At 42.4% G+C, this 14,905-nt stretch overlaps 1 protein-coding gene across 2 annotated transcripts in view; it reads right to left on the reverse strand.

The window, feature by feature from the left end:
- The window catches only part of SIPA1L1 (signal induced proliferation associated 1 like 1), a 263,833-nt gene that overhangs the window by 103,909 nt on the left and 145,019 nt on the right, over window positions 1-14,905 (reverse strand). For both annotated transcript variants that reach the window (XM_054970694.1, XM_054970693.1), the window contains exon 3: window positions 12,104-12,171. The gene's annotated coding sequence lies outside the window, so the exon portion shown is untranslated. The remainder of the gene's footprint in view (window positions 1-12,103; window positions 12,172-14,905) is intronic.

Consider the following 14,905-nt stretch of genomic DNA (forward strand, 5'->3'; position numbering starts at 1 on the left):
AAGTCATTACTCAACCTCAGCAGGCCACCATTTTATTCTTTTGTAAAAACTTGTGTTAGTACAGATTCTGTAAGCCTCTACCAGACGCAGCAGCATCATAATGCAAATTGAAATGGGCTGTTCCAGGTAGCAAATGCAACTGAGCTGCAGTCTTAGGGCTACTTAATCCCTTCCCCTCATCCAACCAGATTTCATTGTAGGTATAACAGACAAAAGTTACGGCTCTAACTTCTGATTCCCATTTGAACACCACTAAATATGGGACAGGAATGTCATGATGACTGTCCTATTTTCATGCATGGGATTGGGTGTCCTGTACATGACCAATTCAGTTGGAAGCCGGACATGTACCTACAATTCACTGTAGACCTTGGAAAGACCTCATGTACTGCTGGAAGACTATTAATACACTTGGAATCTAGCTACTGCCCAAATCCAGTTCCTGGCCGTTCCCAAAAATAATGCAAACGCTGCTGCCACTATTGTTCTAGATTCCTACAGAAAATAGAGAGGTAAACTGGGAGAGGCCATCTGCATTGGTGGGCTGTGCTATGCTTTGATCTGAGGGAGCTGGAATCAAATCCCAGCTTAGCAGGTATACTGCTGTGCATGAACTGTGTAAGCCATAGTAATAAGGCACATACTTGGCATGTAGAAGGTCCCAGGTTTAATCTTTGACACCTCCAGTGAAAAGCAAAGTTAAAGTCATCAAATGTTTTTCACAGAATCATAAGGTTGGATGGGATCTCCAGGGTCTTCTAGTCCAACCTCCTGTATGGTGCAGGAAATTCACAACTACCCCCCCCCAGCCCACACACACACTCAGAGATACCTGCTCCATGCTCAGAAGATGGCAAAACACCCATCATCAGGATCCCTAGCCAAACAGGGATCCCGAGTCAAACATCAGGATCCCTAGCCAAATTGGCATGGGAAAAATTGCTTTCTAACACCATGTGGTGATCAGCATTACCCTGGGCATGTAAAAAGGGAGCAGCTGGGCTCAGTGGAAGGTCCCAAGTTAAATCCCCCATGTCTCCAGTTAAAAAGGATCAGGCAGTAGGTAGGGATCCCCTGTGGTTTACCTGCTTGCCCATTAGCAGACATCCCCAGAACATGCGCGGTGCGTGCGTTCCTAGTGGATGCGACGTCACTTCCAGAAGTGATGTCATTGCGCCAGCTGTGGCAGTGCTCCCATATGGAGCATTCCCGTGGCCACCGTGATAATGTTGCTTCCAGAAGTGACATCATCACACTGATGTTGGGAGCACGTACACGCTTTGTGTGCACACAAACAGAAGATTCTCAGTAACTACTGGGTCCTCCTCTCCACCAGCCAGGAGGGTATTGGGACCTGGGAACTGTAGCTGTATGTGACGTGAAAGACCTCTACATGAGATTCTGCAGATCCACTACCAGTCAAAGTAGAGTACTAACCTTGATGTACCAATTCGGATTCAATATAAGGCAGTGTAATATTTTGTCTTATAAATAAGCTTGCATTTTGTTTCTGCTGGTTAATGTGGTGGTTTTGAATATTTGTTACTGTGGATTCGGTTTCGTTTTCTCAGCCATGCCGGACGCTCCTCTCGGCTGGTCCGGGAGGAAACGACCGGGCACCCTGACCGGGCGGCTGATCCGTAAGGATTAGCCCCCAGGACTCCCAGGGAGGGAGCCAGGGTCCGGGACGCGGCGGGAAGAACTCCCCGAAATCAATGCGGGGGGGGGAATTGCCCGTTTGTCCCTATGGAGGCCGGCAGATGTGCGCGGCGCCTCGAGTGCCGCCGGGCAACGAGAAACGGCAAGTAAAAGAAACAGGCGGAAGCCTGTAAACAAGCGAATCCCTTCTGTTCTACAAGCGTTTGTGAAGGAGAGGTTGATCTGAAGAAGACTCGCTCTTCCCCTTTGTGGAGTTCCAGAATTTTGTTGGCGCCCCCCCCCCCCAAAATGGCAGCAAAGAAGCAAAGTCCCGCTCTCGGTAAGTCAATCTCGGCCACCTTGCAGAAAGGGGAGTCGGTCGAAGAGTTGGTGCGCAGGGCGGTGGTGGAAGCCATAAAACCCTTTGTTGACAAGCTGAACGAAACTGATCAAAGGGTGGGCTTAATTGAAAGCGAGGTGAAAACCATTAAGGCAGCAGCGGGGGGGGGGGCAGAAAAGTCTGCTCTGGAAAGTGCGTCACTTGTGAAGGCTACAAAAAAGGAGCTGAAGTTGGTGGAGAACCAACTGATCGGGCTACAGGTGGAACGAACGCAGACAATTTTGCGTCTCCAAAACGTGAAAGAGGAGGAAAATGAGGATCTGTGGGATTTGGTCTCGGAACTACTGGCGACACCCGCGAGGACGACTAAAGAAGAGGTTAAAAGCGCCATTTTGGAGGTCCGTCGGGCTTCTTCAAAATATGCAACAAAGCGACAGTTGCCTCGTGAGATCATTATTGACTTTTCAACTAAAAAGATTCGGGACACCATCCTATATAACTCATACAATGCGGATTTGGACTTTATGGGTTTGAAAGTCAAGATTTTGAAGGACGTTCCATTTCTAGTCCGGAAACGGCGTTTTAAATATAAAAAGTTTGCAGCTCTTCTGAGGGACCATGGAATAAAGTACAAATGGTTATTCCCGGAAGGAATATGGTTCAGATATAAAGATCAGGCCTATAAGATATTATCAGAAGATCAACTAAAGGATTTTGAGAATAAAAACCCAGAACTCTGCTGCACCAAGAACGAAGAAAAGGAGGAGCCGGAGGGGGGGGGGAGGAGGAGAGCATCGCAACAGCAGTTGCACAGAGAGAATTGCGTCCGGGACCTAGAAGGGGGAGGAAAGTTTAATCAGAATTTGAAATGTTTATTTTCTGTATGATTAACCACTCCATCATTATTCTATGGAGCTATTTTTGTATTATGACAGTATGAAGGGAAACATTGAAGTGTAGTGTTTACTGTTTGTAGTTCATTCCCCCCCCCTTTTTCTTTTTCCACCCCCCTTTGTCCTTTCCCTTTCCTTGTGATAGTCTGGTGTAGTGTTTTGTAGTTATGAAAAATAAAAAAAATTATAAAAAAAAAAAAAGAATATTTGTTACTGTGGTTAAAATGTGCAGGCCTCTACGGAAGGTGGCTGGATGGGTGAGTGAAGTATGCTGTGATTGGATGGTAGCTGTAACCTAGGAGGTTTTACTCAGAGCGTTGAGGGAAAGTGTTCAGTCTGTCCAGTTTAGTGAGTTTGTATAGATGTCTGTGTGGTGAGCGGTGAGAGAAGAACTGAGAGAAATAAATCTTTTTGACTGTTTATTAGTTTAAGCTAAGTGGCAGTGGTGTGGAAAACTGCTTATTTTACTTCATTTATACCTTGCCTTTTTCTCCAAAGCACCTTACATCATTCTCCTCTCCTCCATTTTTTCCTCAAAACAACCCTGTGAGGTAGATTAGGCTGAAGGTATGTGACTGGCTCAAGATCACCCAGCAAGCTTCCATGACAGAATGGTGAATCAAACCCAGGTCGCCCACTTCCTAGTCCACCACTCTAGCCAGTGTACCATGTTGGCTCTCTTTGTGTCTTTGTGACTGGGTCTGCGAATTAACATTTAAGGATCTATACCTAATTTGAAACTGCAGCTTTAACAAAGGTATAAGAAGGCAGGCCTGGAACAGCCAGGATTGGGCCTCTTCTGGGAGGGGCAGCGGCCCAATCCTGGCCATTTCAGGCCCGAATTGGGCTGAACGGGGCCCAAAATGGCAAGAATAGGCCCAAAATGGCCAAGATTGGGCACGGAACAGCCAGGATTGGGCCACTGCCAGGCAAGGGAACACTCCTCCACCCAGCACTGGCCCAAACTGGGCCAAAAAGGGCCCAAAACGGCCAGGATTGGACCCAAAATGGCCAGAATCAGGCCGCTGCCAGGCAGAGGAACACTCCCCCGCCCTGCAGTGATCTGATCCTGGCTGCTTCAGGCCCAAATTGGGTCAAAACGGGCCCAAAATGGCTGAAACGGGCCCTAAATGGCCAGGATTGGGCCTGAATCGGCCTGGGGTGGGGAGGCGAGCAGACTTGAATCACAGATGCACTCCTAGTGGCCACACCCTGCACAATGATGTCACTTCCCAGAAGTGACATCATTGCGCGGCCCCAGAAGCGTGCGTGCACTTCGCTCGCGCTCATATGGTACTACTGAGTTCCACCACCTCTTTTCTCAGAAAAAAACCCCTCTATCACACTACTATCTGTAGCTCAGACTTTCTATATAATGAGTCAAACTGACAGGGAACTAAGGCCAAGGGAACACTAAGGGAAAATCGTAGGGAACACTAAGGAAAACAGAGAAGCAGCAATATATAAGTTACATAAAGGGATACAAAGTGCCACAGGTAGTGTCATGTATGTTCACTGGCAGCCCTTAAGCATGTTTCTCTGCAGAAGCTGAATTTATTGAGTAAAAATCTAGTAGTATAATGTATTAAAGAAAGGAGCCATTCACGTGGGATACTAAAAGCTCTGAAAAAGAAATTTAGCCAGTAGTTTAAGACTGCTTCTGTCAGCTCTTTCCAATGCAATGAGGATTCCATAACATGTACACTAAAACAGAATTCCATTCTTGCTAAGGAAATGGCCATTAAGATCAATCAATGCACTGCCTTAATGCTTTTAGTGGTATCCAAGGTAAATATAAAATTGCCGAGATAAACAAAACCTGTTTGATTCATTTATAAGCCCCACAATGTTGAGGTTTGCTCTTCAGTACTAAGTCTAGATGTTGAAAAGTAAATCATACCAACTTTGTGATAATTGTCATAATTTAGATTATGATGTAGTCAATCCAAATGTAACTTGTACAGACTTGCTGTAACAAAGGCAGTAAGAAACATTTAGAAGTGGAAGGAGATGTACCTCAAAACCAGTTTTAAATTGCAATTAACGTGGCAAATGAAAGACAGCATTAATCTATCTTAGTGTTTGTGCGTAGAAAGGAAAATTAGTCAGATGAGTGGATTTTGTAAAGTATAAAGTATAATGCTGTTAAATTGTTTGATCACCTATTAACTCATAGCAGTCAAATATTTTCTCAAGCACAGAGAGAGAGAGAGAGAGAGAGAGAGAGAGAGAGAGAGAGAGAGAGAGAGAGAGAGAGATGAGGCTCTGCAGGGCTCTGCAGAGGAGGGTAAGCTGCTTTGAGTTCATTCTGCTTTTTTCATTCATTCATTCATTCATTCATTCATTCATTCATTCATTCATGAGAGAGAGAGAGAACAAGCATAGCTGCTAGGGTCAGCTTTGCAGAGGCTTTAGCTGCTTTGAGTTCATTCTGCTTTTTTCATTCGTGAGAGAGAGAGAGAGAGAGAGAGAGAGAGAGAGCGCAAGGATAGCTCCTGGGGTCAGCTTTGCAGAGGCTTTACTGCTTTGAGTTCATTCTGCTTTTTTCATTCGTGAGTAAAAGAGAGAGACAGTTAGTGTAATTAGAGCTGCTGGGATTGGCTTTATAGCGGACGCTTTAGCTGCTTTGAGTTCATTATGCTTTTTTCATTCGTGAGTGAGTGAGTGAGAGAGAGAGAGAGCATGCAAGCATAGCTGCTGGGGTCAGCTTTGCAGAGGAGGCTTTACTGCTTTGAGTTCATTCTGTTTTATTCATTTGTGAGAGAGAGAGAGAGAGAGAGAGAGAGAGAGAGAGAGAGAGAGAGCATAGCTGCTGGGATTGGCTTTGCAGAGGAAGCTTTAGCTGCTTTGAGTTCATTCTGCTTTTTTCATTTGTGTGTGTGAGAGAGAGCGCAAGCATAGCTGCTGGGGTCAGCTTTGCAGAGGAGCTTTTAGCTGCTTTGAGTTCATTCTGCTTTTTTCATTCGTGTGTGTATGAGTGTGTGTGTGTGTGTGTGTGTGTGTGTGTGTGTGTGTGTGTGTGTGAGAGAGAGAGAGAGAGAGAGAGAGAGAGAGAGAGAGAGAGAGAGAGAGAGAGCGCAACCATAGCTACCGGGGTTGGCTTTGCAGAGGAGGTTCAGCTGCTTTGAGTTCATTCTGCTTTCTTTTCATGGGGGTGAGTGAGGCTGTGTGTGTTGCTTTTATTCTTTTGCTGACTGAAGTTGACATTGTTATGGTTCCCACAGCTTTTGAATGCAGATTGGTTCTGTGTTAGTTAAATGTATCAGTTACCATTATTTATATTAGTTAAAATATCAGTTGAGTATCTAATTTTGCTCCAGTAAACCAAAACCCTCCCTGAAAATTTGAAAATTCAATATTCATTAGATTAGGAATTTCAGACTGTGGAATTTTGAGAAAGAATTTTAGATTTTTTTTCTATGCTGGCAGAGGGAATCTGTTAGAATTTAGTTTTGTGAGATGGGTTTTGGATTTTTAGAGGCTCCCTCCTTCTTCCATATTTTAAAACATGATTCCAAAGAAATGAAATGTTTGGGAAAGAGAATGGAAGATTTCACTTTTTGTAGAGGATACAGAAAGGGAAAAAAATCCTCTCTCATAATAGTGTAATTTTCCAAGCTTACTAACATTTATCTTATCATAATGCATTGTGTTGGGTTCTGGGAAGTGGCGTCACTTCTGGGAGTGGCATCACTTCCAGGAGTGACGTCATCATGCATTTCTGGGAGCGTGTGCATGCTTTGCATGCGCACATGTGATAATAGAGAGTTCTACCACCTCTTTTCCTAGAAAAAAAGCCCTGGATATCATAATACGGATGCGCGAGGGCCACATAAGTACCACATTATACCGGAAAATGACAGATCAGCAAACATATCTACATTACCACCCCAACCACATCAAGCAATCCATTGTGTATAGCCAAACCCTACACTATAGTCGCATCTGTTCCAACCCCTTAGACAGAGATACTCACTTGAAGGATCGCAAACAGGTATTTTTGCAAACACAGTATTCCCCTGACATGATGAGACAGATGATTGGGAAGGCTAGTATGACACCCAGGGTCAACCTGCTACAAAACAAGCCCAAAAAAAATAACAACAGAACACTGCTGTTGGTCACCTACACCTTACAACTTAAGTCAGTTCAACACATTATTAGTGACCTACAACCCATGCTGCATTGTGACACTTCACTTACACAAGCACTAGGGTGGTGTGTGTGTGTGGAAACCTTTTCCTGTTTACAGACAGCCTGCCAACCTAAAATAACTATTCATTTGTAATGATAAACTACTTAACAATAACATGGACTCTGATACCAAGGTCTGCAACAAACCAAGATGCCAACTTTGCTCCCATATACATCCTAGCAGCACCATCAGTGGATCCAATAACATCAGCCATAACATCTCAGATTCATATTCCTCCTCATCCTGTAATGTGATTTATGCTATCACATGTCAGCAATGCCCTTCCACCCTCTACGTTGGACAAACTGAACAGTCCCTTTGATAAAGATTTAATGGACATAAGTCAGACATGAGAAACCACAATATTCAAAAACCAGTGGGGAAACACTTGAACCTTCCAGGACACTCATTTGATGACCTAAAAGTAACTGTTATCCTGCAATGGAATTTCAAAGGGAATAACAACAACATTCGATTTATACACTGCCTTTCAGGACAACTTAATGCCCACTCAGAGTGGTTTACAAAGTATGTCATTATTACTCCACAACAAACACCCTGTGAGGTGGATGGGGCTGAGAGAGCTCCGGAGAGCTGTGACTAGCCCAAGGTCACTCAGCTGGCTTCAAGTGGAGGAGTGGGGAATCAAACCCCGCTCTCCAGATTAGAGTCCCATGCTCTTAACCACTACACCAAACTGGCTCTCAGTTTAGGGAGGTTAGAAAGAGAGACTGTTGAATTACAACTGACAATGACACTCAAGACAATGCATCCACTTGGATTGAACTGAGATCTAGGCTTCTTGTCTCATTACCAATGCTGATTTCTCCACACACCTGCTATTGTCATTCACTGACAACTGTCATTTACGTGCTATTGTCATTGGCTTCTGAAATCTCTCCACTTTCCAAGGGCAGATGGACTCACATTCTAGCTGTATCTGAAGAAATGAGCTGTCTCTCACATACCCTACAATAATTTTTGTTAGTCTTATAGGTGCTACTGGTATCTTGCTTTTTTCTACTGCTACAGACAGACTAACAAAGCTACCTATCCTAGTGCAAAGGTTGCACACATTAGGCACTGTCTAGATAAGTTGATAGATAGTGCTAGGAAGGAATCAGCAGTTGTGATGTACTTGGAACCAATGACATTGAGAAATGATGTTCTGTAGTCCTGGAGAAAAAATGTAGGTTACTAATTAAAGGCCATAACCTCAAAAGAAGCATCCTCAGAATTGCTTCTGATTCCACACTCAGGGCCAGCTAGACAGGCACAGATTAGCGATCTCAAAGTATGGAAGAGAAAGTGGTACTGGGGCAAGAAAGGTTTAGGCACTGGGGAACTTTCTGGGACAAGCCAAATCTTGAACTAAAGGGAACCATACTGCTGGCTCTTAGTATCAAAAACCTGGCAGAGCAACTTTTAGACTAAATGTTTAGACCAAAGCCTAGAGGAGCTGGGGAGCCACTTGCTCAGGTCAAAGGGATGATAGTGTAAATGCTCAAGGTATTATTGGTAGGATCACAATAGAGTTTAGGAATGAAAGTTGGATTAGGTAGGAAGTCTGTGTGTGAAAACAAAAGGGCCAAGAAAGGTGATGGTCAACTGTTATAGGTGTCTATACACCAGTACTAGAAGCCTCCAAGCAAAGATGGGGGCAATGAAGTGCTTTTTTTTTAAAATAAAATTTTATTGGTGAGTGGAAAAACAAAAGAAATTTTCCAAATTTAACACATATAATCCCATTTTCCCCCTTACTCTGTCTCCCACCCTTTTCCTCCCCCCTCCCTATTGACTTCCAACAGCTTTCCAACCCTTAACCCTTCTTATTACTTAAATCTATTTCATTTATATTTTCCTACCAACTTTAAATCATAATATCTCTTACTCTAAGCACATTCTTATTCTTTTACATAAGCTCTATCAAACATACTATCAATATAGTATATCTCATATCAATATAACATAACCATATAGTATAATATATAGCAGGGATCGCACTATCTCTTACTTTAAACTTATTCTATTTCTTTTCTTTTTGGCATATACTCCATCAAATACACTATCAATATAGTATATATTATAGTAATATATTATGTATATATTGTATGCTATGCCACCAATGTAGCACAGCACACAACACCATATAGCATAACCACATAATATGTTATAATGTAAAGTCTGATCCACTAACCCGTTATTTTAGGGGGCAATGAAATGCTTGATGTTAAATAACAATTTTGATAAAGTGGCTGTTTCAGAAACATAGTGGAATAGCAAAAATCAATGGGATATGGTCCCTGAATAAAAGCTCTGTAGGCTGGACAAGAAGGGATATGTTTGGGGAGGTGTTGCTTTGTATACTTATTTGATAGAAATTATATCCTGCCCTCTCAATTGCCACCAAGTAAGCTAACAAATGAAAACATAAATAATAAAATATTTTAAAGTCATTAAAATCAGCCAAAAATAATTAAACAATTAAAATCAGAGCTAAAATACTAACAAAGACATAAAAACAATTAAAACACTGGGAAGGAAGGAGGGATCACTGAGGGAACTCTTCACCCACTGGCAGAAGGTAGCAACAGAAGAGGACAGATAAATCTCCCTGAGGAAAGAGTTCCAGAGTTTTGGTGCCACGATCAAGAAGGCCCTCTTCAAGGTTGCCACCTGCCTAATCTCAGAAGGCACAGCCACCAGGAACATGGTTCTGAAAGATTACTATAGTGGTTGGGTAGATTCATACAGGAGGAGGCTGTCTGTCAGGTATGTTGGAATAAAGTTTCCAGATTGGAAATGGCTGCTTTGCAGAGGCGAAAGTCAGGAAGACTGCAGATCCTTGTGCAGACCTCACCTAAACCTCTGGAAGCCATAGCCCAAAACCACAACAATAAAATAATCAGGTGCAAAGAGTTCTCCCACCTACACTGAAGACACACAGACTTGACCAGCGAGGGAAGGTGCTGCCTTAGGCTTTTAAAGCAGAATCTTTCAGGAAACAGGGAGAAAGGTATGTCAAGAGGTTTGAAAGGCCTTATTAGGATCACCTAGCTCAGCTTCCACTGCCAAGTTTCCATCACAACAAATATCAACGTGAGAAATGTTCATATTACCTGTATCTGATCATGTGCACTATCAGTCAAAGCAAGGATGACGGCTACCCTGAAATGGATAGAACCTTAGGGTCTACCCTTTGGGAAGTGGCACAATTTTAAATTGGCAGACTGGGGGTGGGTTGCGGGGAATTAAGGGTAATTTTGGGATGGGCTGAACTCTGATTGGGGATCACACCTGAATTCTAAGACCAGGCACAGTATCTGAAAGAAGGCTCCATATCTCATTTTGGCAGAGTCAGACGCAGGAGGAGGAGGAGCACCTTTCTTCTCCTTGGCTTTTCAGGGACAGTTTACAAATTCAGTTCAGCTGTCCCTCAGGAAAATATATTCATAAAGGTTTTTTCAATCCTGCTTTTCTACCTGATCAGGATAAATCGGCTTTTCACATCATTCTTTCCTCTTCCACTTTATCCTCACAATGACCACCTTGTGAGATAGGTTAGGCTGAAAGACTGTAACGGGCCCAGGGTTAGCCAGCAATCTTCCACGGCAAAGAACAAGGTCTTAGACTGACATTAACCACTATGACACCCCAGCCCAGAATAATCTTCTCTCTCTTCCCGTTTTTCCTAGATCAGGCAGAGGTGTAAATTCAGCATAAACACAAGGTAGAAGGCAGATCAGAAATTTTAAGTTGTCACAAATGAGGTTAGGCACAAAAGCAGGCATCTGTTGCAATCTGCCACCCCCCTGCTGAGGAAGAAGCCTGTGAAGCACAGAGAAATCTTAGTTAATTTTCTACACTGCCCTTTACTCTAAACTTGACAGCATATTTTATGGCATAGTAGAAGGAACCTCTTGATAAAAGTCCTTGTGTAAAAACTGGTGTGTGGAAGGGTTATCCTAAAGGGCAAAGTCATTGACAGCAGCAGAGTTTACTAAACATGTCAAGACCTCTGACTATGCTAAAAATAAAACAGTGTAAAACAACATTCACAAGTCCTTTAGAATTTCAGTAAATTGGGTAGTTGTATTACTGGAAAAGCCTTTTCTGTTGTATATTTTGACCCAGAATACAAACCCAATAAGACTCCAATCCATTTCTAAGCATACCCTGTATAAACAAACAAACATCTGAGTTAAGTAAATCTGCTACAAGTGCACAGAAAATAGTAGAGTATACAAGGCAATGTCTCCTCTAGCAAGATAAGGGGACTGCATCATGCTGCTACTGATATCCCAACAGGCTTTCTGTCCAAAGGGCTCCAAACACCTTTTTAACATAACTTGGGTCAAAATAAATTGCCCCTATTTGTACCAACAGATGGATTTTCCCATGCATAAAAACAGAAGCAATCTAAAGAGCAACAAAGATAGAAACTCAGATGGTTCTGAGAACACAATAAAATACAGGATCTGAACATAGAGAGGAACATCTCCAAAACAATCAAGTTTATAAACACGGGCAGGAAGTGTATATGAAACATCTTCTTACTGAGGGACTATTTCATTAGAATATTTTTACAATGTAAAAGCACACTTCCTGGTTAATAAAAGATGGAGATCCCACCCAACACCTGCTGTGGCAGTTGGTTTAATAGCAGTCCTTTGCTAGCTTTGACAATTAACACCCCCATTCCTCTGTAAGGGATTGTTTGCTAAAAATAAAAAGGAGATTTGCATTTCAAGCAAACTGCCTGAGCAATGTGCCACTTGACAGAAGGTGAAATTAATCAACCTTTTGGTTGGCTGATGAGCCCAGATTTTACTTCCGATATCCAGATTTAAACTAAATCTAACTAAAATGTATAAATAAATATTTGTACTACAAGGACACAGTCCAGCCCGTTAGTACAGCACACAGCAGTGCAATTCATAATGGACCATAAATGAAACTGAATGATTTCACGTGTAGCTGGCAAATATGCAGCTGGCAAATAAAGCTTAAGAAGAGACAGGGAAACAAAACACCTACTATAGTTTCATGGCATCTTGACAAATCCACAGACTTCATCATCAGCATCCACACATGAAACATATAACCTGGGGAAAATAATACATTATTACTAATAATGTTTAAGAAAATTTCTCAAATGTAAAATTAAGATAAAAGAGAAACACAAGCCTATAAAACATGTTTAATATTTCTAGTAAAGCAGAAAGAATCTGTGTTCTGCTTCCAAACTGTATCTCCATGCAGACTACTGAGGACAGAAATTGTATAATCAGACATTTATCTTGTCACTGCTCATAGATACCAGGTGGGTGGGTGCAAGGTTCCAGAACAACTCACCAGCTCCCAACCAATGTCTGAAAATAGCAGTTATGTAAGTGACTGGATTGTGCTTAGCATACCCAGCTGATTACCATCCCCAAGGTGGTCACCAAAAGATCTGCTTAGTTTGGAATGCTAATGGGTGGCAAGACAGGGACTAAAGGAAGGTTCCATTTCTTAGTCCCATGCCTTCCTATTGATGATAGGGTAATAAACCCTTTGTATTAAAATATTTCTACAGGTTCACTTTCATTGCTTAAGGCAGAAAAAAGCAAAGTAAAGAACCCCTGAGCTTTCATAAACCATTATGAATATTCTAAAGAGACAATCATTTATCAAGGGCAAACTTCAAATGAAAGATGAAGGCATGTTCATTGAGGACGAAATTCTGTTTGGGTTTAGATCCCTTAGAAACTTATTAAGTATTTATATCTCAGGGTTGAAATTTATGTTAACCTAACCACAAGAAGCATTAGCATCATTAATTTTTTTCAGTAACAAGGAATTTGTTTTTGAGGGTTTTTTGGCATGCATAAAATGTCACAAAGATTATAATTCAAAATGTCACAGCAATGCCAGGTACTCAGGCAAACAACAGCATGCTGAAATTCTGCTATGACCATTTTAAAATCCAAAGCACACATCAATATCTCTAACACCTAGTTCTCCTGACACACTTGGAATATCCATCTTACCACCACTTTTAAATTGTTTCCTCTGTAGCACAACATAAAACAGTGCAGAACTTAAACAGAAAAACACAGTGAAACTTAAATGAAAGAAGGCTATGCACATTGCATAACTTAACATTTTATCAAATAACTTCAAATATTAAAAGTTAGAACAAACTGGTAGGATGCTAAGTCCATTTGCATTCCAAAGAATTTCAAATATCTTATCTGATCATAGTTCTGATCACACAATTAATATGTTCAAAAGGCTATTCATGGAATTTATTTCTTGAAAAGTAGTGCTATTTTAGACCAATCAATTTATTTCAGAATTCCTATTAGTATTTAAGCCATGTTCTGAATGGCCCAGGCTAGCCCATTCTCATCAGATCTTGGAAGCTAAGCAGGATCATCCTTGATTAGTACTTGGAACGTACTATGGAAGTCCATGGTTGTTACGCAGAGGCAGGAAATGGCAAACCACCACAGAGAATCACTTGCCTTGAAAACCCTACATGGTCGCCATAAGTCACGTGCAAAAACACTGCAATGTCCACCCCCCCACACACACCAGTAGTTAAACGCACACATCTACCAGAGAAGACTTAATTCATTTTATTTTAGTTGTAGGACTGTTGGGTGCTGGGTCCCTGCCTGAACTTGCCAGTGGGAAGGCAAAGCTCAGAAGGAGTGATGTAACCTCCTCCTTTTCCTCCCACAACATTGACAGTGCAGGTTACCACTCCTGCACTGCCAGCCAGGCAACTGTTAGGACATTGCTGGTCTGTCCTCACTTGTTCAGGAGTGAGGCTGACCTGATGCCACCCCCAGCCATGGCACAACCAGCAGAGGGGGATGCAGCAGCAGATGGGCTTCTGAAGAAAGAAGCGACCTTAGCAGGAATCTGGTAGAGGTGAGGCTGTAAGTAGTGGGTGGGGCTGGCCTCCGAGGTGTGAGGCTGGCCTGTAGACAAGTGGTGGGGAAAGCCATCTGGCATAATGCCAGATGGATGGAGATGGGAGGAGCCTGCCCAGGCCCATGGGAACCTTCCTCCAATCCCCAGGGTTTTCAGACCACCGGGGTATGTGTGTGTGATAGCCCAGTAGTTATTTAGAGGGCTCAAAACCAGGCCAGTGGTAGCTAATCCTGCTCAGAGTGTTAGGGATCAGAAGTCAGTGGAGAGAGGAGGATTCTGGTGTTGGAACTAGAAGTGCTTATACTCCTGTGGGTTTGGAATGCCTCGTAATCACTAGGAAACTATGTCACAGATTTATCTAATGACTGGCGAGCCTTCAATGGAGTCCACTGGTAGGGGGTGGCTGCATTTACACACACACAGCTTTCAAGCATGCATGCCAGCTCTTACATCCCTATGTTGCTACTACACAGATATAATTGTTTCTCTGGAAACATGATTAAATCTATCTTCCAAAGTGAGTTAGTTTTAAAATAGGGTTTACCTTTTGTTCTCATTAATGAATTCTGAATATCGCTGGCCAGCATGGATTTATTGCTTACAATGTAGTTGTTTTGCAGTAGAACTCAGCATGGTGGTTACAGTTACCCATAAAATCAGGAAAGGATTTTGAAGAACAAGGGAATGGGTTTAATATGGTCTCTGCAAACAGAATGAAGCTGGGTCCTTCAGATGAGCAGTCCTGCTTAAAGTTGGACTGGGAGACCAAAACACTCCTGGAAAGATCCCACCCCAGCCACAATCCCATATCCCTTGTTTGGAAGAAGGGAACAAGACACCTACCCACCAACCACTACATCATACGACCCAGTTAACATTCTCTCTCTGTTTTGTATTTTACTACATATAATACAA

This window comes from Eublepharis macularius, chromosome 2 (genome assembly GCF_028583425.1).
Source record: "Eublepharis macularius isolate TG4126 chromosome 2, MPM_Emac_v1.0, whole genome shotgun sequence".
In the NCBI taxonomy this organism is placed as follows: domain Eukaryota; kingdom Metazoa; phylum Chordata; class Lepidosauria; order Squamata; family Eublepharidae; genus Eublepharis; species Eublepharis macularius.